The 21,447-nt window shown below is 38.8% G+C and overlaps 1 protein-coding gene across 9 annotated transcripts in view; it reads left to right on the top strand.

Annotated features, from left to right (window-relative positions):
- The window catches only part of CDC42BPA (CDC42 binding protein kinase alpha), a 153,202-nt gene that overhangs the window by 21,569 nt on the left and 110,186 nt on the right, over positions 1-21,447 (top strand). The window lies entirely within an intron of this gene.

Genomic DNA, 21,447 nt, shown 5'->3' with positions numbered 1-21,447 from the left:
CATAATAGAAGCTTATATTTAATTCTTGCTTCCTCTTGGTTACTTGGTGATCTTGTTCATCCCTTGACAAAGCCTTTACAGTTTTCTTCAGTTGCAGAAATTAAAATTGGGGGGAGGGTGATCCAAAACTGAACAAAAACAAAACAAAAAAAACCCACCAAACTCATCAGGAGTAGATTGTCCAGCATGTTCACTTGCCAGAAGGATTTTCACCAATTTCTTTGTACATTCTCTTTCTTTATTCTGAAGTTCCTTAAGGTATCCATCAAAGATTTTGCTAGAGGTGAACTGAATAAGGACTTATTTTGGGGCCTGCTAATTAACCTTACTGGATTAGAGCACCAAAATAAATGATACTATGTCAACACTAGGATTTCTTGGATTGGACAAAATAGCTTGCTTTAGAAGGTTCATGTTCTTTTGATAGAATGGTTAAGGAGGATAATGCTGCAGGCTGTCTTAAGCATTGTTATTACATAGTTATCATGTTATAAATTACTGCCTGGAAATCAGGATTGCATGTAATCTTCACTTAATATTATCTCACAGTCATTATGTATTCCTGGAAAACCACAAACGTGTGCTAAAAATCAGTGCCTGTGTAATAACAAGTACTGCAAAAAGTATAAGAAGAATGAAAGCAAAAGTTAATATTATATGAAGATGAAAAGGCAGTGCATGGATGTAATTTATGTCATGTTAAAAGATGTAAATTCAGCCTGGTGAAGCATTGTTTATAGAAAATCTATCTGGTACAGGATTTAACCATCTATTCCAGGTAATGAGCTGTGAAATTGAATGGAATTATATAGACCAATTACACTTAGTGGTTTGCAGATATGTAACTCTTTAACTCTTCACTTACTGTAACCAAAATAGATTGATATTTATTTGACATTTGCTGTTTAAAAAAAAAAAAAACACCAGCAATCAATACCGTGTGTCTGTTATCATTTGTTCAAGAACTAATGTGCTGATGTTTATTTGGGTGAGCGCTGCTAGGTGTTTTATAGGAATATGCACTGACACTTGTTAGATGCTCTCTTGCTCATTGATTTCTCTTAAACTCTGTTTCAGTAACACAACAATTGCATTGCAGTGCCTACAGGCCACTTTTATGCCTTAAAGATGTTTGTAGCTATTTAGGGACTCTTCAACATTTGGTCTTTTCAGATACCTTTTGGCACCCATATGCAGCTCATATATTAGTATGTCACAGTATGCATACTGGAAAACATTTCCATACTTTGTTTCCTCCTCCATCCGACCTCATTTGTGTTACACCTCACATAGCAGTTGAAAACAGCTCAAAGATACATGCAGTGTATCTGTCTTGATACTTTAGTTTGAAATCTCGCATTTCCTGATCGTTTAGTGAAGCCACAAAACATACTAATTTATAAATAGATTTAATTTAATACTTGCTATGGTTATTTTTCTAGTTGTATAGATCAAGTTGGATCTTCAGGTTACAAGCATACTGATAATGCAGTTTCTATTTGGGTATGTTCATTAAATCACCTGAGCTGAAAGATGCCTTATGTTGTACCTTATGGCTTGCAGTATGGTAAAAACAAATCAGAGCTGCTTTGTTACTGCGTGGCTGTTGTTTGTCAGTAACTGTTCTTCTAATCTCTTGGGTTTTCTCCTTTCAGTGAATCTGAGTATTCCTTGTAGGTATTTATGGGCTGTTTACAATCTCTGATATCACTGAGACTTGCTGTACTTGCTTTATTCTTTTGTAATACTGGTTGACAGATGGGTGAGTTCCTCCTGGCTTCCTCATGCGGTGTCATAGGAAGCCACATTTAACTGATTATGTGACTGAAGAGTAATGATACAACCACAGGAAATCCTGTGGCTGAAAGCAGCTTAGTTCTCTACTTCTGATAATAATTTTGTATTTGCAAGATATTGCATTTAATTTAGGGATGAACTTTGTTGTGAGTTTTAAAAGGTGGTGCTTATTGCAACATAAAACAGAATGCTTATCTATATATAAGTAATTATATATATAAAATATTTAAAATAAAATATGTATTAAATTTTGTGAAGAAACTTTAGATACAGCTGCAGATATTTCCCCCCCCTTAATTTTTTTTTAAGTATTTTTAAAAAATTGGTTATCATGCTAGGTAAAACCAGGGAAAAGCATGAAATTCATCAGCATGTCTGCTTTTTAATTTGGACATACTGTTACTGATGTGCCTTCTTTATTTATAAGTGAAGGAAATAAATACGTTCCTAAAATAAAGGGGCAAGGGAAGAATAAACCACTTCGAAAACAGAGGAAGGTGATGTGAGAACTAGATGGGATGGGGGAAAAAGGTCAGGAAATGCTGAGCTGTGCAGCCCCCAGGTCATTGGTATCCTTGAAATTTGTAGTCCCTGACTCCTGAGCTCTGAGCATCAGCCATCTAATACTGCTGGTGGCAGTTACTTATTGGGTGTAAGTACTGGTGCTGGAGTTGCTCAGTCTGGCCGGGAAACCGTGCTTTTGTGTTGCTGCCATGTGTCATGGGGTGCTGGAGAGGGCACTGTTCCCTACCTCCTGTGTGGGATGTGGCCAGCTGTGGCACTATTCATCTGCTTGGGGTGTTTAGGTTATGCCTCTGAAGCCTTCTGAGGATGGTGTTCTCTCTGGGTAGTTGGTATGAAGACTCAGGAGAGAGGAAGGAGGCAGCAATGGTAGAAACAGCAGTACAAAGCAAAGCAGTTTGAGAAATGCTGATTTGATCTTGTTTGTCTTTAAATTCTGTTCCTGTAGTTCTTTCTCTTTCTCTTAGAGACCAGTATGCAGAGCTTCCTGTAGTTCTAACAAATGTTACAGGTAGAAGCGTTGACCATGCAAGTTTATGTAATGTGTCCAAGGACTTGTTTATTCAAACAGGAGCGAACTGTTGAATATTAACAATATTAATGTGCACTTCCACTGATGATCTGAGCATATACATCTTGAATACGTTGCTCTTCAGAACTTAAAATGAAGTTTAAAACTCTGAAAACATGGAAATTTATTTTGAATGTTGATAACATTTAGAAATGGTCTAGAATAACTTGTGGAAAGTGGTATTTTGGAAATAGCAGTAGTACTTACGAGTAAGTAGTCAGAAAATGACTGAAAACGACAGAATCTGAACTGAATTTGCTTTATTTCCTTCCTTGCTTGAAGCATTAAGAATACTCTGCAGTGGAATGATTATTTGTTGTCATCAGTAACAGCTTTGGGGAAGAGGCATGCTGTTTGCTGAAAGAATTAAGATGACTGATTATCTAATGCAGCAGTCTGGACCGGAGGTGGGGATGTGGGTGGCTTTGCCAGACTGCTGGAGTCCTCAGAGAGTGCCTGTGAAGTTTACTTAAGTAGCACTCTAGGTATGCTTCTTTGGAAATTTTTTTTTCTTGCTTCACAACAAAGATTAGGGATGTAACATCTCACTTGAGATATGTTTTTATGCAACTTTCTGACCAACATAAAAAGACTGTGGAATGAAAGAGTGCAGAAGCTGACATTTGATTAAGCGTGATTCCACGGTAGAAAAGCCATAGGAATTCCAGCATAGCTTAAAACTTTGCAGAGTTAGCTCCTTCTTATGTAACTATGTCACAGAGTTGGGTAGCACTCTCCTAATTTAATCACAAAATATACAATGTGCTCTTGTGATGACTTAAACATCACCCAACAACAAAAAAGACCGAAGCTCAGAACATCATCCAAGAAAACCTAACAGCTTGACCATAGTGACCTGAGTGTGAGACCTGGGAACTGATGAACACTTGGCTGGTTAATGTCAGCTGGAGATCTGGCTTACTACTTCAAATGAAGCAATTCACTGTTCTTGTTTGTTTACTTTCTCTTCTAATAGTTCTTAAAGCGCAGTTCCTAAAACAGAATGATAACACCATATAAATTTTTGTATGCATAGCAGAAATGCAAGTCACAGCTTGAACCGGTGTTTGAGCGCCTGGTGGGAAGGCAGGGTCAAGCCAGGGGAGCTCAGAGCATGCAGTGCTTTTGAGTGACCAGAGCAATTGAAACCAGGATCCATCCCTTCCCAGACCTCATTTAAGGTTTGGCAGTGCAAACAAGGGGGTCTTGCTGGAGTTCCCTCTGTACCTGAGGCCTTCTGAAGGTAAGCAGTTTTTTTTCCTTTGTTTCTGTGTCAATGGCTGCTGTGTCTTGCTTTTTCTCATTTGCTGCAGCCTAGGATTGTGCCACTCTGCTATTATTGATGTACTTTTCATCATGTTATAGCATTACAGTGTGAAATACTTAAACCACCAAGCAGTACCTCCTATCAACTCCCAATCTCCTTCAAGATGACATAGATAGCCAGGGAGGAAGGTGTTGCGTAAGAACACAGCTTCCAATCCATTCCATCTTTTTAAATGGTCATTTTGGGCAACTAGAACTGTTTTCTGCTCTTTCCCTTGCTTTTTAATTGCTGTGACTCATCCCAGTGTTTTTAAAGCTCTAATAACCCATAGCAGGATGAGAAAATGTGGAACTTCCTATTTTTCCTCATCTAAAATGAAAATATTACTAGAACCAGATTATATAGGAACACCTAATGTGTAGTCAGAAAGAGGCAACACCTTTTTCCTGATAGCAATTGCAGGCTGAGGGAAAGTGGATGAAAGAAGTAATACTGCTGGAAACTGGCAGAGGAGGGAGAAAGTTTTCCTTGGAAAGGCTGGGTTCCTCTTTGTAGCAGTGTTGCAGAACATGCTCATTAATTGTAGAGGTGGGAGTGGAGATGATTAGCTTAAAGAAAAAAAGGAGTAGACCAAATACGTGATGTTTTTAAGGTAGCTTACTTCAAAGCATTCAATGTGGATGAGTGCAGGCTTTTTTCTTTCTTTTTTTTTTTTAAGAAAGCAGGTGATTTTCCTTTTAGGCTGAGCATTGATGGGATTCCTCGTAGTGCAGAGTGCATCAGCATGTGTGATTAATAAAATACCATTACATAGCACATGTAATAGATTGATTATGAATGTGGGTATTAACATATTTCTTCACTTAATGAGAGACCCTTGCTTTGTTCATGTAGATATGTGCTATGCTAAAACGATAGCTTCAGCTAATTTGCTGGCGTCAGCTAAGGCTTCAGGATCTTCATTTCTGGAAGAAAATACTTTCTGTGTAGATGTTATAAGGAATGTGTGAGGTTACTTTGGATCAAGCATCTTCCTAGTATTAGACATTATTTAGTGGTGGTAATGTTTTAATACATATTTCTTTTTTTCTTCTTTTTTTCCACCCTCAATTAAATACTTGGAGAACTAAATAATAAGATACAGGCTCACTAGTTATGCATAGGAAAGTTTGCAATATAAACTTGTCCCAGTGGTGAAAATCTGTAGGTAGTGCCAGAAGTCATGCAGTATAAAACTGTACCTAATTGCTCCGAACTGTGATGGAATCACGTGACTGAGGCCCTCTGGAATTTATAGGTTGTATTTAATTCATACTTAAAATTTCACATAGTTCTACATAAACATAGGTATCTTCTGTTCATATGCATGTATGGGTGAATGTACACACAAGCATGTCTGCACACACTTTTGTGTGTGTGTATATGTATGTTTGTATATTTAAAAGGAAATAAAGTACGAGTGCTGCTTTGGCACTTGGTCTTGGTTGGAATTTAACAACAGTTCAATAAATTTCTGATACCTTTCAGAAATGTTTTAAACTCTGCGTTCCCAGAAAGAATTAAGGTATTGTGTCTAGTGCATGGAAAGAAGTCATTAAAAGAAGTAATTACCTCCATGATTTAATACTGGCTTAGCTGATGAGTATGTTGTATCACTCATTAGTGTGATAGTCGTTAGTATCTGATGGAAAGGCTGCTGAAAAATGTGGAAAGACTCTTGATTTTTGAAAGCTGTCAAAATGAGGCTGTTATTAAACTGAGAGCAAAACCTCATGGAGAAAAATGACATCAGATGGAGTTGTTACGTTCCCAGGTTGCCCTGCCTTCTCTTCTGCCTTTCTGAATTTGTGCACGAGGATGGGATCAGATGTTTTCATTGAGTCAATTCTTCTTGATGCACATAGCTGATGCTATATTATATACATATTCTAATGCCTGAATTCTAAGAAAGACCAAATTGTAGTTGCCATAGCATTTAGCAGAACATGTTATGTGCCAAAGAAGCTCTTACGCAGATGTACATGCTTGACAGAAATCATTTTAAAATAGGATTTGTATTTTAGCATTCCAGACTCTGCAATCCAGGTAAGATGGAAAAGCCATCAGAGGGAAGAGGAAGCATTAGAAGAGAGATGTACATGTGAAATGCACCTAATTTTTGTTGCTGAGAACAGCTAAGAATTTTTTATTTAAAAAAAAAAAAAATGGCACGGCTTGAAATAAAATATATTGCTATAACTATCTGTACCAATTCAAATGTAGTATGATCTTTTGGAAGATCCTTAACTGCAGTTTTGACTATTTAAAGTATGGGTTTTTATACTGATTTCTCTGCTGTGTTATAGTAGATATTAACTACTATGGTTAAAGGTATAAACTGTGTAGGTAAATTGCTAAGGTAAAGAGCAGCAATATTTGTGAAGTGTTGAAAAATCAACGCTTTGGTCTTTCTGATGTAAGTTGATGTGAGTTATCAGTATTTTAAAGGATCCTATCTTTGAATATGAATATGTTTGCGTGCATTTCTTATTGTAAAAATAGTTTATTTCCAAACCCTTCTACAGGAGGATAATCATGATATTCCCATCTATAAACTGTTCGTTGGTGAAAATAACAAAGATGTCTTTCCTCCAGGAGCAGTCTTTCATTTGTGTTTCTTTGCTTGTCTAAGTCTCATCTACAAATGAATGCGTTATCACATGGAGTTGATGCCTAATTGAATCTAGAATATAGGTATGTGGATACTCCCAGACAGATGTTCCGGTCTCAGATGAATGTGATTTTTGCAGGCAGAGAGAAGGGTTGTTTGTAGCTGTAAGTTGAATGCATCGGAGGTTGATGTACAAATTGAAGACATTTGGAAGTTGTGCTATTTTTGCCTCCTAGCAAAAACTCTTAGCTGTTGCCCTGAGGAATGATGTCCCGGTTACTTAGAAATGCTGAACGTTTGGTGCAAAAATGAAGTGGTGTGCTCTTTCGGTCCTTGATTCCTCCAGTCCGTTTACCTTAATCTGTGTGTTTGTATGAAATTACCTCACTAGCCACTGGAAAGGGCAAGGGTGCTCCAGACCTTTTGGCTGGCTCTCAGGAGCTGTTTGCCCCGTGGGATTGCTCAGGTAGCCCTTTTGGAAGGCAGGAAGGAGCGCAGCCTTGGGTAGAGCGTGAGGGATGCAAAGCTGCTCCCTGTAGCTTCTGCTTAGCACTGTGCCTCAGGCACTCACAGAGCCAGGCCGTGGGGTCCCTTGTGATTGACAGACTTGTGCATTTTTATTTATGTATATATTTAAATATCTTTTCTCCTAGTTTCTGTATTTTGTGAAAATGGCCCTGAACTTGGGAAAGGGTGCAAGGAAATTTCCAACTTGTTCTTGAGCCTTAGTCCCGTTATTTGGCACTAAAACTCTTCTGCTTGCTTCTGTATTGCTGTATTGCTGTTTTCTCATATGTTCCTGATCTAACTTGCAGGAACTTCAGCTTTCTCCCATGTTAGAGATACTTAGCTACAGAAAATATAGCAGTTCAGAGGGAGCAGACTTCTCCTTTGAAATGTGGTTGTCTGCTGCTGTCCCAAGTTTTCTTCATAGCTGTGAAGTCTTTCTTTATGTGTAAATGCAAACATGACAGATCTTAAGGCAAGAATATGTCAAGACTTGCACTGTAGGTATGACATCTTGAGGACCAAGCTGTAGGTGAATGTGTGTAGCGCATTCTGCCATAGCTGGATTTCAGGAGCAGATACATGGTTGCCATAGAGGTACATAATATTGTACAAAGTGAAAATGGATGCACTCTGGAGTATGGTCTGGTTGATAAATGTCTTTCTTTCTGATCCGAAGTATGCAGTACTGATGATAATTGAATTTCTAAGTCAGCGTTTTCTGTGAGCTTCTGAAGCCCTTCAGACTGAAGTCCTCCTTGACATCACAACGAAGTTGTGCCATCCACAGAAGTATTTGTTAAAAGCTTGTTAAAACATGTTAAAGGTAGAACAGTATGGTTGGAGTAAATTAACACAGTATAGAGGAAATTACAGAGTGACACTTCTGAGTTGTAGCATAAGCAAGTTCTCATTCTGACCCTTTGTAACTTTACAGATAAAAATGAAAGCTGGGGGGCATTTAAAAAGTTGTTCAACCCTGAACAGGGAAAATTTATTGAGTCTTACAGGAGCTGCCGCGGAAATGGCAGCTGCTTTGCTTTCTGCAGCCTGTGTCATTGATCAGATGCGTTGTGCTTGGATCAGACAGCTCATGTGTGGAGCCTTTGGAGAGCTGTGTTGTTGTGGTCTGAAGGAGTTGGGTTTGTCTCTAAATTTAATGCCAGATGACCGTTTCTTAAAAGACTGCAGCTGTTATTTGCTCAGACCAGTGTAACTAATTTGTTGGGTTTTTTGTCAGCTGCAGAGCTAATAAATCACTTTTGCATTTTACCAGGTACTATATATCCATAAATTATTATTTCCAATAACACCTTATGCTGCACCTGTTTAAGGAGGGTAGATGTTATTAAGGTACTAAATATATTGTAAAGGAGGTACTAAATGTAACAGGCTTCCTCAATTCTCACCCTTAGTTGATTTAATAATCTAATAAAAATATTTCTGAAGCAAACAAATAATATGGCAACTCTGCCCATCTCCTATTCCTGGCAGCTTATTTAGGCATCATAGCAGGGACACAGAGGAGCTATAGGGCAGAAGATGTGGCAGTAGGAGAGGTTTCAGCGTGGGAACTGGTGTCAGTTCTGAGTCATGGCATTCTGCACTGGTGACTGTCTGGGAGAGCACAGAATGTAAAGATTCTTTGGCAGAGGCAGTTCCTCTTCGCTGCTTCTGGTGATGGAATATTGACAGATCAATTTGAAACTGAATCTTCTAAGCTGGACTGTCTGTATCATGCAGCTTTGATTTGTTCTCATGCATTATTTGTATAAAAGCTAATGAAGCTAATCAGTATTCAGATGATATTTTATACTTTGCACAGTGACAGTGTAGGGCATTTGGGATGATAGAAATGTTTTCTTTAACTTCTAGTGAACATTAGTGTCTGCATGCATTGGGAGTGGGTAGACTTATGGATATATCAGTTTCAAGTGTTCTTGATTTGTTCTGATTTGTAGGACAAAACGTTACAGAATAATGATAGAATTTGTCAATTATCAATGAAAACATTGTAGACAGGTTTAACAAATTTGTGGCTGGAAGTTTTCTTTAACTGTTTGTCGTTACTTGGATTTTTCTGACCTGTTTTGTTCTTTGCAGTTCTGAGCACTGCAAGAGAGATGGTGAGTGTCTTATCCCCTAGGACGATCAGTATTGTTCCTGAAGACTTTGCGCTAAAGACTTTCTGTGCTGCTCTCGGTTGTTGTTCTGCTAGGCTACATTGTTATCAACAAACCCTTAGGAGGTTTGCAGTGGGGAATAAGTGTGGGGGAAACCTGTAACATTTTACAAAGACATTCCTTTAACAGAGGCTTTAATAACATAGATATTAAAGGACGGATAGTAAATAAAATCTGATTAGAGATTTTGGAAATGCTTCAGCTTTGTGATAACGTAAGCAGCATTTAGAATCCCTTAGTACTAGCTTTCTGCCTTCTTGTGTTGAAAAGAATTGAATTGAAAATGTGAACTTCTGTACAGAATGTTTAAATTTGACATCAATCCATTTATTGCAGTTACTCACGCAGGCCCTAAAGAGCTCACAGTCTAGGTAGAGGCCAAAGAGTGGTGAGCTGGAAGACTTATCTGACCTGAGGGAGAGAAGAGAGGAAAGACAGGTGGTGTGTCTGTTTTTCAGGAATCTTTGTTCATGACAAACTAAACTAAAGAACGTTTGTAGGAATGGTCTCTGACCTGGGGAGTGTTCAGAAGTCTGTAGACAGGAATAAAGCGATAAAGGCTGAGTTTTTCCTCTTTGTTGTGATGCAGATAATTAGAGTTACTCTGTATTTGGAAATTTTTTTTTCTTTCAGATATGCTGTTGCTTAGGTTTTAGTTTGGGGCAGTAATTTAGCATAGAGGTGGTGGGGTGGTCACAGGCACTGACTGTTTTACTTTGCAGCTCCTGACCGTTGATTTTGCTCATTTATCATGTGACAAAAGTCTAACAAATGTAACATTAGCAATGGTTTTTGAAGTTTGAAGAAGTATTTCCCACTGAAATCCCCAGTTGTTTTGTGCCTGTATGTCCTGTTAGCTGCTCATCTCTAATATGCGGTCACAAGATTAGCATGGTCAGGTAGGGTATTTGTAGTCAATATCGTTGATTATTCAATCTGGTTTTCAGGCCTTTGAGTGGCAGACAAGATCCTCTCATCCTAATTGGTGGTCAGGACAACTACGTTTTTGATTCCTTTGCTGTTAATGCTTCCTATGTTAATTCATTTGCTAGTGCTTAATTACACTGTAATAACTACTTGAGCACTTTATTCTGTTAAATATGCTACCATATTTAATAAGCTTAATGCTTTGCTGTGGCTGATTGTACCTGATTGGTTTGTATGTTTTATTCACATGAGTAAGTATCCCACAGGGAAGTTTTGCCTGGAAATATTCTGCCTTCCAGCTGTAATTGAATGGATTTGAACAGGCAGAGACAGCTGGGTCCTGTTTTGGTCTTGATTTGTAGGGACCCAAGGGATTGGGAGAGTGGGAAAGAGATCCTGTGCCAGTTGAGTGAGTTCAAATGAGGAAAAAGCTTTACTCCCTTGACTATTCTGCATTTCAACTATTAATGCAGCAATAGAGCCTATTCAAATAGTTGTACGTTCTTTGTGTTTTTATAAAAGAAGGCTTGTGTACTTAGGTATTGTCTTTTTTGAAACATAATGTCTTGCTGCATAAAGCACAATTTTCCAGGTCAACCACCCAGCTTTAATCGTAAGATCATACGAAGTGCAGGAAGGAAGCCGAGAAGTCCTTACAATAACCAAGGGATAACATGCTATTGGAAGTTCTTTCATGGGAACATTCACACCATAATTAAAACAACAGCAAACAAAACAAAAACCTCCAGCATGACAGCAGAAGCAAGTAGCTGAGAGAATTTGAACTTGAACTTGAATCTGACTACATTTAGAGAACTTCAAATCCTCCTTGTGTTGGTATTTTGTAGTGGTCTTGATGTGTAACAGAAGTTCTTTCAAATGGTGCTGTTGGAGCAGGTTCAGAGGAGGGGCACGAAGATGATCAGAGGGCTGGAGCACCTACTCTGCCGGCACAGGCTCAGAGAGCTGGAGCTCTTCAGCCTGGAAAAAAGAAAGCTTGTGGAGGCCTGATGAATTATGTACCCATTATTTTTAAACTTAGAAAAGATGATGGTAAGAGTAGGCAGCAAACACCTTTCTTTCAAATGTAGCAAGAAATTTTTTGCATTGGAGTCATTCGGATTTAGGAATGACTGTTGTGAGTTGTAGTCTAGCTGAATTAATGTATTATTTTTTCCTTGTCTGTTTTCTTCTAAATGTTAGATATAGCACAGTGGCCTAAAATGTTCTTATGAGGTTTTTTTTTTAATGTAGGCAGTATTGTACTTCAGATATATAGCAGATACATAGAGCTTTGTTTGACATTGTTAAGCACAATGGCCGTATGGTACTCTTTTGTGACTACTTTCAGTCTTCCAAGGTCTTGCATTGATGCTGTATTTCCTGAAAGTAGTGTTTCTCCTCATTTTATATATTGATATACACAGAGTTCCCCACCCTGCATTTTACTAAATCTTCAAGGTTCACTTGTACCTAATGAGTTTTCTTCTGCATTTGGTGACTCTGTAAAATTGATTTTTTTTTTAACCGTATTTTCTAGCATTCATTTTTCTTGTGACTTAAGCGTATTTCTGAAGTATTTTAATACCTGTAATCGAAATCCATGTTGGTTTGTTTTTAGAGTGCAGTTTCCATTGAAATATTTACATGAAATAGCTAAACTGTGGTAATGATTGAGAACAATAAACGCTTACTAAAAGCTGTGCAATAACCTGCCTGGGAAATGTGATTGCTTCATTGAAGTAACTAAATGGGTATTCTCTCTCTCTTGATAACTTGTGCATTTGTATATAAATTGAAAGACTTCTATGCCCTTCTAAAATATCATCCATTACTTTTTTGTGTGTGCATTGTTTTTTCCATGGCTTTTCCTTTGGAGTTTCTAATAAACAAAACCTTTGAGATAACACATGGCTAAAAAGCAAAGAATTTTCAGTGTTCACTGAGTGTTTTATGTATCTAAATAGGCTGTAGTATCACAGTTTGCAAATAGTTTCTCCTTCACTGCATCACATACATACAGGACCCTCTTTTCTGTCCATATCCAGAGGAAATTAAAGCACAGAGCAAAGAAAGCAAAGAATATTATGGAAAAATGCCTTGCATTTGGAGATTCAGAACTGTTTGTATTGAGGTGAATTTTTCTCTATCAGTTAGTTTGAAGTGAGAACAACAAGTTCTTGACTGAGAGGAAAAAAATTAGTTCTACTTGCCACCTCTTTTTCTCTGATAAATACAACTAAATAATCCTATTGTCTTATATAAGTATCATCAGAGAAAAATTGTCTTAAATCAATGTAGTAGTAAAGAAATGCTGTAATCTGAGTGTAGCCTATCATAACAGGCATATCACGCTGCATCTCCTTGTTACTTCAGGAGATGAGGTTTAACAAGTACTGAAGTTTCACTGCCCTACGAACACATACATGTAAGAGCTCACAGGTTTGAGGTGTCCTTTCTGATGTAGAGTTGGGGATACTGAAATCAGAGCATGTTTCATGCAACAGCATGCAGGGCAATGCCCTGTGAGAACCCCTTCATCTGCTGCGTTAGGAACTCTAAAGGGTTAATTTCAAGCACCCCTTAAAGGTGCTTTGAAAACCTTTTTGTTGTTTAGGAAAATGTTTGTGCTACTGTCAAAATCGAGATTCTGTTAGAAGTTTTTGTTAATGGCTATTAGTAATATTTTTGGAAGTAGCAGTAGATTTCAGTGATTCAAATGCACTGAAGGTTCAATAATTAAAGTTGCCATGAGGTAAAATTGCAATAAAAGATTATTAATCAGCATTATTTGACAGTGATTTCTTAATCAGGAGGAAAGCAAAGCTGATTGTAGCTGAGAAATAGAGTGCTGGATCTGGTGCACAGTTGTGTACTTGGCCAATTTGGGAAGAGCCAAGATTTCATCATGCTCAAGTCAGGTTTATTGTAGGCAGTTCTCATTCGAATGGTACTGAACTTTAAATGATTTTTAAAATTTTAATTAGAAAGGATTACATTAAAGCTAAGTTCTCTGAAGATCTTCAAGGAGTGCTGATATGTTATTAAAGGATTGTTACTAAAGTCATAGTTGAATCATGATGTAAAATCGTATTTTGTGAAACAAATGAACTACTCATGCTTTTATGGTTGTGCCAGTGCATAAGAGCCAGTTGCATTGCTCAGCTTGCATACAGAGAACAAGCAAAAAGTGTGCTGTTAATGCTACAGTGGAATTAATATGGAGTGATGGCATTGAAATGGTATGGGGAGTGGCATATAGACTAAGCTATGGAGGTAGGAAAACTTCTGTGGCATTAGGAATGGTGCTGCATTTTGTAACAGGAACTTGAAATTGTAGAAAGCAGTCAAAGAAACTGCAGTAGTGTATTTTTTTGTTATTGCACTTAGAGACTTGATGCTCAGAATCAACATTTAACGTGCTATATTAATGAAGTGCTGTACAATTTCATTGTACTATTTCATTTTTGCTGATTTCAGAGCAGCCTATCAGACATACCAGTCAGTGTAAAATAAATGCAGGCAGCTTTCAAAAGTCAATTTATCTGATGACAGAGTGATAACTAAAGGAAAAGAATTACTTAGATGTATTTTGAACTTGCTTTTCATGTTTGAACTTCAGTTAGCTCTGAGGCCTGGATCACAACTGCATGACTTCAGGCAGCAGCTTTCATTTTAAACCTGTTGTCCGTGGGGCAGAATGAGAATTGTAACTGTGCTCGTATGATCGTATCATACTTGTCTTCAGGAGTTCTTGTGACTGGGACTTTGGAGAACTGTTGTAATGCAAACATGAATACCAGCATCAGTGAAATACACTGTCTGGGGTGTACTCATGTGGTTTTGAGCAGGCTTATGCTATGCTTGTAAAGAGGAAAGAAGGTATTCTGTTACATGATACGTCAGTTCGTTTGGTGGTTGCTTGTCTCTGACATGCTGTAGAACAGTGTGTCTGCTATTACAGCTTGACCCTATTATCAGCCTTCTGCTCCAAGGCCCTTGCAGCTTGTTGGGATGGGTCTGAAATAACGCCTAGTGAATATTTCAGGGTAAAAGCACTGCGAGGGAGGACAGAAACAAGACTCAAATGATTCATGTGCTCAGATTTGGCAAGTGTGCATTTTTACAAGTTTTAAGGGTATGTAGGTGCTAAAAATATATAGCTACACAAACAAGTCATTTTAGCGGAGGGGAGTTTGTGAAGAATCTGATCACGCCCATTATTCACAAGTCTTACAGCATATCCTTTAGTTCAAAGAGATTAAATGAGTTTGTACTACTTTTTTCTTGGAATTGAAAATGAATGAAGTGAGTTGCTCGCGTAAGTCAGTATCAGCAAAACTTGAAATGTGACCGGAGCATATTTTCTTTACATAAAAACAGACTTTAAAGTTGTAAATGGAAAGGAAGGACTGTTGTACAGTTCAAGTACTTCTTAGCTTGCTGCAACTTAATGGAAAATAAGTGGGAGCAAAGCCTTCAAAACTAGTTGTGGTAAGGGGAGAAAGGAAATGTACTGGGAAACTGGAGGAAGGGTGGTGGCAGGTCTTCATTGCCAGCACTGGGACTTCGATAGAGAGACTTCAGATGGGCAGAAAAGAGCTAGGAAGGAAAGGGAGGAAACCACAAAACTAGCAATTAGGGCTGCAGAGAGAGCTGGCTGCTTCTGTGACTTACAGGATGAGGGAGTGGGGGTGTGCTGGTGAAGAAGGACAGCCATGAGCAGACTGACTTAAAAGTGAGTTAAGTGTGCATGTGGAGAAACAGGAGGTGGCTGCATGGTAAAATGACATGGGGATAAAGCAGAGTGTTGCTGAGTGCTGGTTCTTGGGGTGGAGATGGGGCTGGATAGCTGAGATGCAAAGCGATGGGATGAAGAGTTGCAAGAGGGAAGAGGTGAAACTCCTCATCTACTTGTGTGAGGAAGGGAAAGTAGTTCATTCTGCAGTAGCAGGTGTTGGACTGAAATCCTTAGTGTTCTTCTTCCTTTGTCTTCAGAAATCAAATGGAGGACTCTTAAAGTGCTGTGAAATACTAAATAAGCAGGTGGCTTATGGAGAGAGAATAGCAGCCTGCAGCACAGGTCCTTCAGTTGCTGAGCAGTCAGTGGTAGGTAGGTGCCTGCCTTCGGTGGGCCCAAGTCACTGCCTTTGGTTGGGTAAGACACTTTTATGTTATTATGGTATGCAACAGAATTTCTAGAGGTTATTTTTAATTTTTATTCGGACGAGCAAATTATCTATATTTTGAATGACTGTTTAATTAAGAATGCAAAATCATGCATGCAGAACAAAGGAAATTACAGAATTAATGATGCCTCTGCAGCACCCTCAAGGGGGCTTTACAAGCATCCTTTGAGGTTAGAAAATACTATTCTTCAGAAGAGTGATCTGTTATTTGACAGGTGCTTGTTCCCCTCCCTCTCTTTTTTTTTTCCCCACTCTTAGAAACTTGCTGTGTGGTTGCACAATTTGTCTCTTGAATAATAGCCTCACATTACTCAGTTAGTTGCCAACTCATAATCTTCATGAAGAGTAAGGTAGTATTTTTCAAGAGATTAGTCATTAAATGGTGATATCTTCTTTTTATGTGATAAAATTAAGGACTTAAGAGTTTATGAATTCTGAACAGTCATTAAAAAGGAATACTTCTAGTTTGATTCTTCAGAACGTTTAGTAATTCTAAACACGGGTCCAATTGATTTGAGTGTAAGCATGCAGTGATTCTAGGCAGTCAAATAACAGGAAATTCAGTTATGTCAACTGCTGAGGAATGTGAGTTTCATCTCGTATTGTCAGACAGTATGAGGGATAGTGCCTAAGCAGCATTCAGCTTTACGGGCACATGACCACCTTCTTCCTTTATTAGCCTTTCAGGTTTTCTAAATACCACATGTATTTCAGAGGAATTTTTTTCACTCAGAGGGTGGTGACACACCTGGACCAGGTTGCCCAAGCAGGCTGTGGATGCCCCATCCCTGGAGGCATTCAAGGCCAGGCTGGATGTGGCTCTGGGCAGCCTGGTCTGGTGTTTGGTGAGCCTGCACATAGCAAGGGGGTTGAAACTAGATGATCATTGTGGTCCTTTTCAACCCAGGCCATTCTGTGATTCTATGACACATTTTTTTTCACCTCTCTTATTTTACTTCCAGAGCACCTCTATACTGTCTGCTAGGTGGAAGAGGAGTCCTATGGTAAAGACTGCACTGACAGTGGTGCAAGAACTGCATCAGAATTCAGTGCACAGCAGGATGAATTGAAGCTCAGTATTTCATTTTGCTGTTGATATAATATTTAAACATAAAATACTCAAACTTGTGTGACTTTTTGTCACACAATAGTAACACAAAAAAGTAATGGCTGTATCTTGATGTAGTGTGGAAGGGTTACCCAGACCTGCAGCTAATGTTTTATGAGTGCATGGATTATTTTTCATTTGAGACTTTGGGGGCGGAATAGAACTATTCTTGTATGTTTGGGAAAGAGATTTTATTTCTGTCTCTGATTTTAAAATTCCTGCTGAAGAATCTTTTGTGGTAGCTGCAGCCAAAGATGGCTGGATGGTCTCCAGTTGACCTAGATGAGAACAGATTACTTTTTTTTCTTTTCCCTCAGGATCCAGAATATTGTGTCTGCCTGTACCGTAGCACAGGAATTTGTGGACATACTTCTCATTCTTGGAAAATGACAGATTCTTAACTTGTGCATACAGATGTCACTTAATTGTTCATCAGGAAAATGTTCTGAGGGACTGAAAATTGAATCCTAACTGTGAAAACTTGAGAAGGGTATTTGAGACTTGTTTTTTTTTTTTTTTTTTAACATAGTCTTAAATAAAGTTCTGTGGTTTGGCCATGGTCTGCCACGTTTTGTCCCCGGTATGTTCCAAAGAGACAAGAAGCTGCCAGGAAGCTTTCTTGTGCTGCCTTGCCAGTTTTAGGTGGGTAGAGGGGAGGGGATGCTCCATCTCGCAGTTAAGTTGTAGCTCTGCCTTGCTGAATGTCTGTTATTTCTTTAGAGGAGTTGTGTTGGTTTCAGACGGAGCATTCTTATGCCTCTTCTCCGGAGCTTTTTGAAGCATCCAGTTGTGGTTTTCTTAACTCAGAACTGCATTTTATGTATTTTGTAATCACAACTGATAAAGCCAGTTGAAAATAATTGCAAGATTGAATATGTAAAATACAAACACTTGTAAACTTTCAGGAATTTAGCAGAAATTCAAAGCTGCAAGATGTCTTGAAAAGCAGGGCTATCAGTGTATTCTGCTTTCTTCTTAGGTTTTGTTTTGTTGGTTTTGTGTTTGCAAGAACTGGTAAGAGAAATCCAAGAGCCTTCTGGGAGTGTGTTGAGTGACAATGTCTCAGGTTGTGTGGGTTTTCTCCTTAGCGAGGGAATGCTCTCTGTGTATTTTTATAATGATTTTTTAACTGGTGAAGGGGAGGAGGTTCTCTTTTGAGATGGCAAGCAGCTTCTTTTCCATGACTGCTGTTTTCGTTGTTGTTGTTCTGTATTTCCTTCATAATGAACTTGCATCATTTCTGTCAACAGTTTTGATGGATACAGCGTTTGGTTTCTAAATCTTTGGCATACTGAGGTTTGTTATATGGAGCAGTGCAGTGGCCAGAAGCCTGCTTTTGCTGTGTGACACTTGGATTACTGAGGAGGAAGCACGTTTTATCATTCCTTGGAGAGGCAGGGCGTAGATACCTTACTGAGATCTGCCAGTAGAAGATGCACACTTTCATTGAAGCTGAGTTAGTTATCTGTCCTGCTTACCAGTAAAATAACCTTGGCATCAGTGAGGCACCAAGGAGAATTTGGAATTCCCTGACATTGTCCTGTTGTGTTTTATTAAATTTATGAATCAGTTGTGTGTTTTCAGTTAGTTGCAGCTCCAGGCCTGCAAATGTTTGGCACTGTCTTTAGACAGTCAACCTGATCCTCATCTCACTGGGTGTAATTTCAACCCTTCATAAAGCAGCTCCAATCCTTTGCAGTGCTTTGCTGGGGAGGGAAAGGGTCAGTTGCAGATGAGAGAGAGAGAAGGAGTTCTGCCACACCAGCCAGAGGTCAGCCCTGACAGATGAGAATTTCAGGGCTTGCTCTGCCCAATCTCTGGGAACTGGAGAGAAAGAGAACAAGACAGGAAGACTAACTTTGCAAATGAGATTCCAGTACTGCTCTATTTTCTGTGTGTGTTTTTGTGTTGCTTTTTAAATTACTATTGATTGTTGTTTGTTATCATGCGCATTTATAATGACAGTACTAAACTGCATTGGGTTGACAGTGTTGCTGTCCTCCCTATCAGCTCTTCAGGAGGTGGACTTTTATTTCCAACAGTTTAAAAATTAAATCTCTTGGTATTAAATATTTCTTAGCACTGCTTATAGAATGCTTCAACTTGCACCTTGCCAGGCTTTTCAGGTTTGGTGTCTCTACTTCAGAACGCATACGAGCTAGAATGCGTGCTCCTCAGTATGTCTGGTTTGGCAGAGGGAGCGCTGGTGGTTGGCTTAGCGTGCTTTTAACGTTTTTACTCCAGGTGAAGTTGCTGGAAGGATTTGAAACAATTATAGAATTCTTCTCATACTGTTGTTTTTTTGACCAGTTTGACTGCTTTGTAAATGGAAATGAAATGAATGTCTTGAACATAAAAGGTGAGGAACAACCCATAGAGACTTAAATTACTTAAAATAGTCATGGCAGGTTCACCTCATTACAAAATAGCTTAGCCTAGCTTCTAGTGTGTTGGTTTCCCTTGAGGCTGGATTGTCAGATGGCTTTTTCTTGCTGTATGTAATTGATTAAGTGTAAGGAATCTTTGCCAAGAGGATGGTGGTTCAGTTTTCCCAGGCAGATCAAGATCCAATGTGTTGGCCAGGTTGGGTGGCCAGTGTTTTAGTAGGGCAGTTCTTAGAGATAAAGATGTATCCCTCCATCTCTGTGGCAATAACAACAGCATGTGGATATTTTTTAGAATAACTGTCTCTATATATGACTCAGCAGCTTGTGGCCATAAATGACATACTGGCAAATCCATAAGTTTTTATATAATGAGATTGTGGCTCCTGCTAAGTTGAGAATCTCTGAGCTGAATGAATGCACGAGCCAGGGGACATGCTGCCTGTATTTCTCTGCTGCTTTGGAAGAGAGAAAATTCAATTTGGCATAACAAACTGCTGCTCCTCGGTGCTTTGTTAGGAGTTGTGAAAAGGGATGTGGGAGGGGTGTATGGGAACTGCAGAGTCATGGCCTGAACCTCTGATTGATCACCTGAGGCGAGCCATGAGCCAGCCACAGGAGCTCAGGTGAAGGCAATTCAGCTGCGCTGCTGGAAGGGGTGGAGCCTGGCTGCACCTCTCCTAGACCTATTGAAGAGCTGGCTGCCAGGGGGGAAGGATCTCATCCGGAGATCTGCTCTGCTGATGTTTTGTGGGTGAGCCCAGGATAGGGTTAAGCTTTCTATCTATTCTCTTTCTGTTGTCATTATCTGCTTTGCCAAACTCACTTGTTTATTTTGTAATTATAACACCTTAATATTCATCGATTATACAAAGGGGAAGCGCTATTGCTCTGCTTTTCTGTTAGTTGAATGAAGCGCTGAAGGAAATGCCCACCCTTCCCATGGCACCTTTTGCTATTGAAGAGCTGCAGACAGGCTGTAGTATTCATCAAGGAAACTGCAATTCTCTGATAAAGGGGATGTTATTTTCTAATTGTTAATTTGCTTATGATTCTGTTAGAGAAGATGAGCATGTAAATAGAGGAGAGGGCTGTATCCTCAAATATTTAAATTCAGAAACCTTTTGTATTGCAGGGACCCCTGTGTAAAAACTGCATTTTGAAAACTGCTTCCTGACCTTGGGGTTTCCTGTCTTCATAACAGCTCACACAGCATTGCCAGACTAGTTGCAAAAAATCTGCCCGTTAACCTCATAGTCTGCAGAGCTTGATGCATGAAATTGCTGTCTGAAGATGTGCCTTCCAAGACCCTTGACCAGGCCAGATTTTCTGTACTAAAGATTGCTGTTGCCACAAAAATATCAAATGTTTGCACAGCAGACAAACAACATTGATGATGAAGCACTGACCTTTTTTAGAACAAGCTATTTAGAGCACATTCCTAGGGCAAGTCTCTTTTGCTTTTCTTGGACTGTATCTTGCTTCCTAAAACTGCTGGCTATACATTGACATGTCTGTTGCTAGAGAAGATTAAAAATATTGAAGAGTTTACTTCTGCTTTTCTGCTAGCACTGATACTACAAATCATTAAACCAAATTCAAGCATATTTTAGTCTGTTGTGTTTTACTGAATCAGTTTTAATGATGTTTATTTTTCCATTGTCCCTATGGGAACCCTGGAAGATTCCAAAATGTAATAATTAAAGAACGACAGGCCTTTCCTTACAATATAAAGTGAGAAAGAGTTTTGTGGTTTAAACAGCTATGCTGTTGCTTGTTAACAAGATATTTTGCCTGTTACTCTGGCCAGGCCTATAATGGTCAAAAAATGTTGAAGTCAAGAACGACGGGTTTGTTTTCAATCAGTTGTTTTTCAAGTTTAAAGACTTTACCGACTGGTTTTAATTTGTTCAGTAGTGTTTGTCAGTAGTACTAATACTTGTGTTAAATCACTCATGTTCTCCCAGTGAAGGAGTACTTGTCACTCGTTTTGCCTATTCTGAGACCTTTATTCTTTTTTATTAAGTTACGAGGAACTGATTTTAAGTTTGAGATCTCTGTGGACTTGAGAAAAGTACTTTGTAAAATTTACACCTTGAAAGAATGCCTGTGCTTTAATTGTCATAAATATTCTGAGTGAGGCAATTGTAAGTTTAAGGTAAAAACATTAGTTTATTTTATGTGCAAATCTCAGTGTCTTGTGGCTGTGTTATTACTGTTTGGACCTAAAACTTTTTTTTGGTCTATTTCTTGAAGCCAGAGCTGATGTTTCCAGAGCTAGAACAAACAGAACTTGCTGTTAGAGAGTTGATTGTTTGCATCTGATGTATCTTAAAAAAAAA

This window comes from Lagopus leucura, unplaced genomic scaffold (assembly GCF_019238085.1).
Source record: "Lagopus leucura isolate 7727_CA_CO unplaced genomic scaffold, USGS_WTPT01 Super-Scaffold_73, whole genome shotgun sequence".
Classification (NCBI taxonomy): domain Eukaryota; kingdom Metazoa; phylum Chordata; class Aves; order Galliformes; family Phasianidae; genus Lagopus; species Lagopus leucura.
Note: the sequence above shows the minus strand (reverse complement) of the source record. Positions and strands in the feature narration are given on the sequence as shown.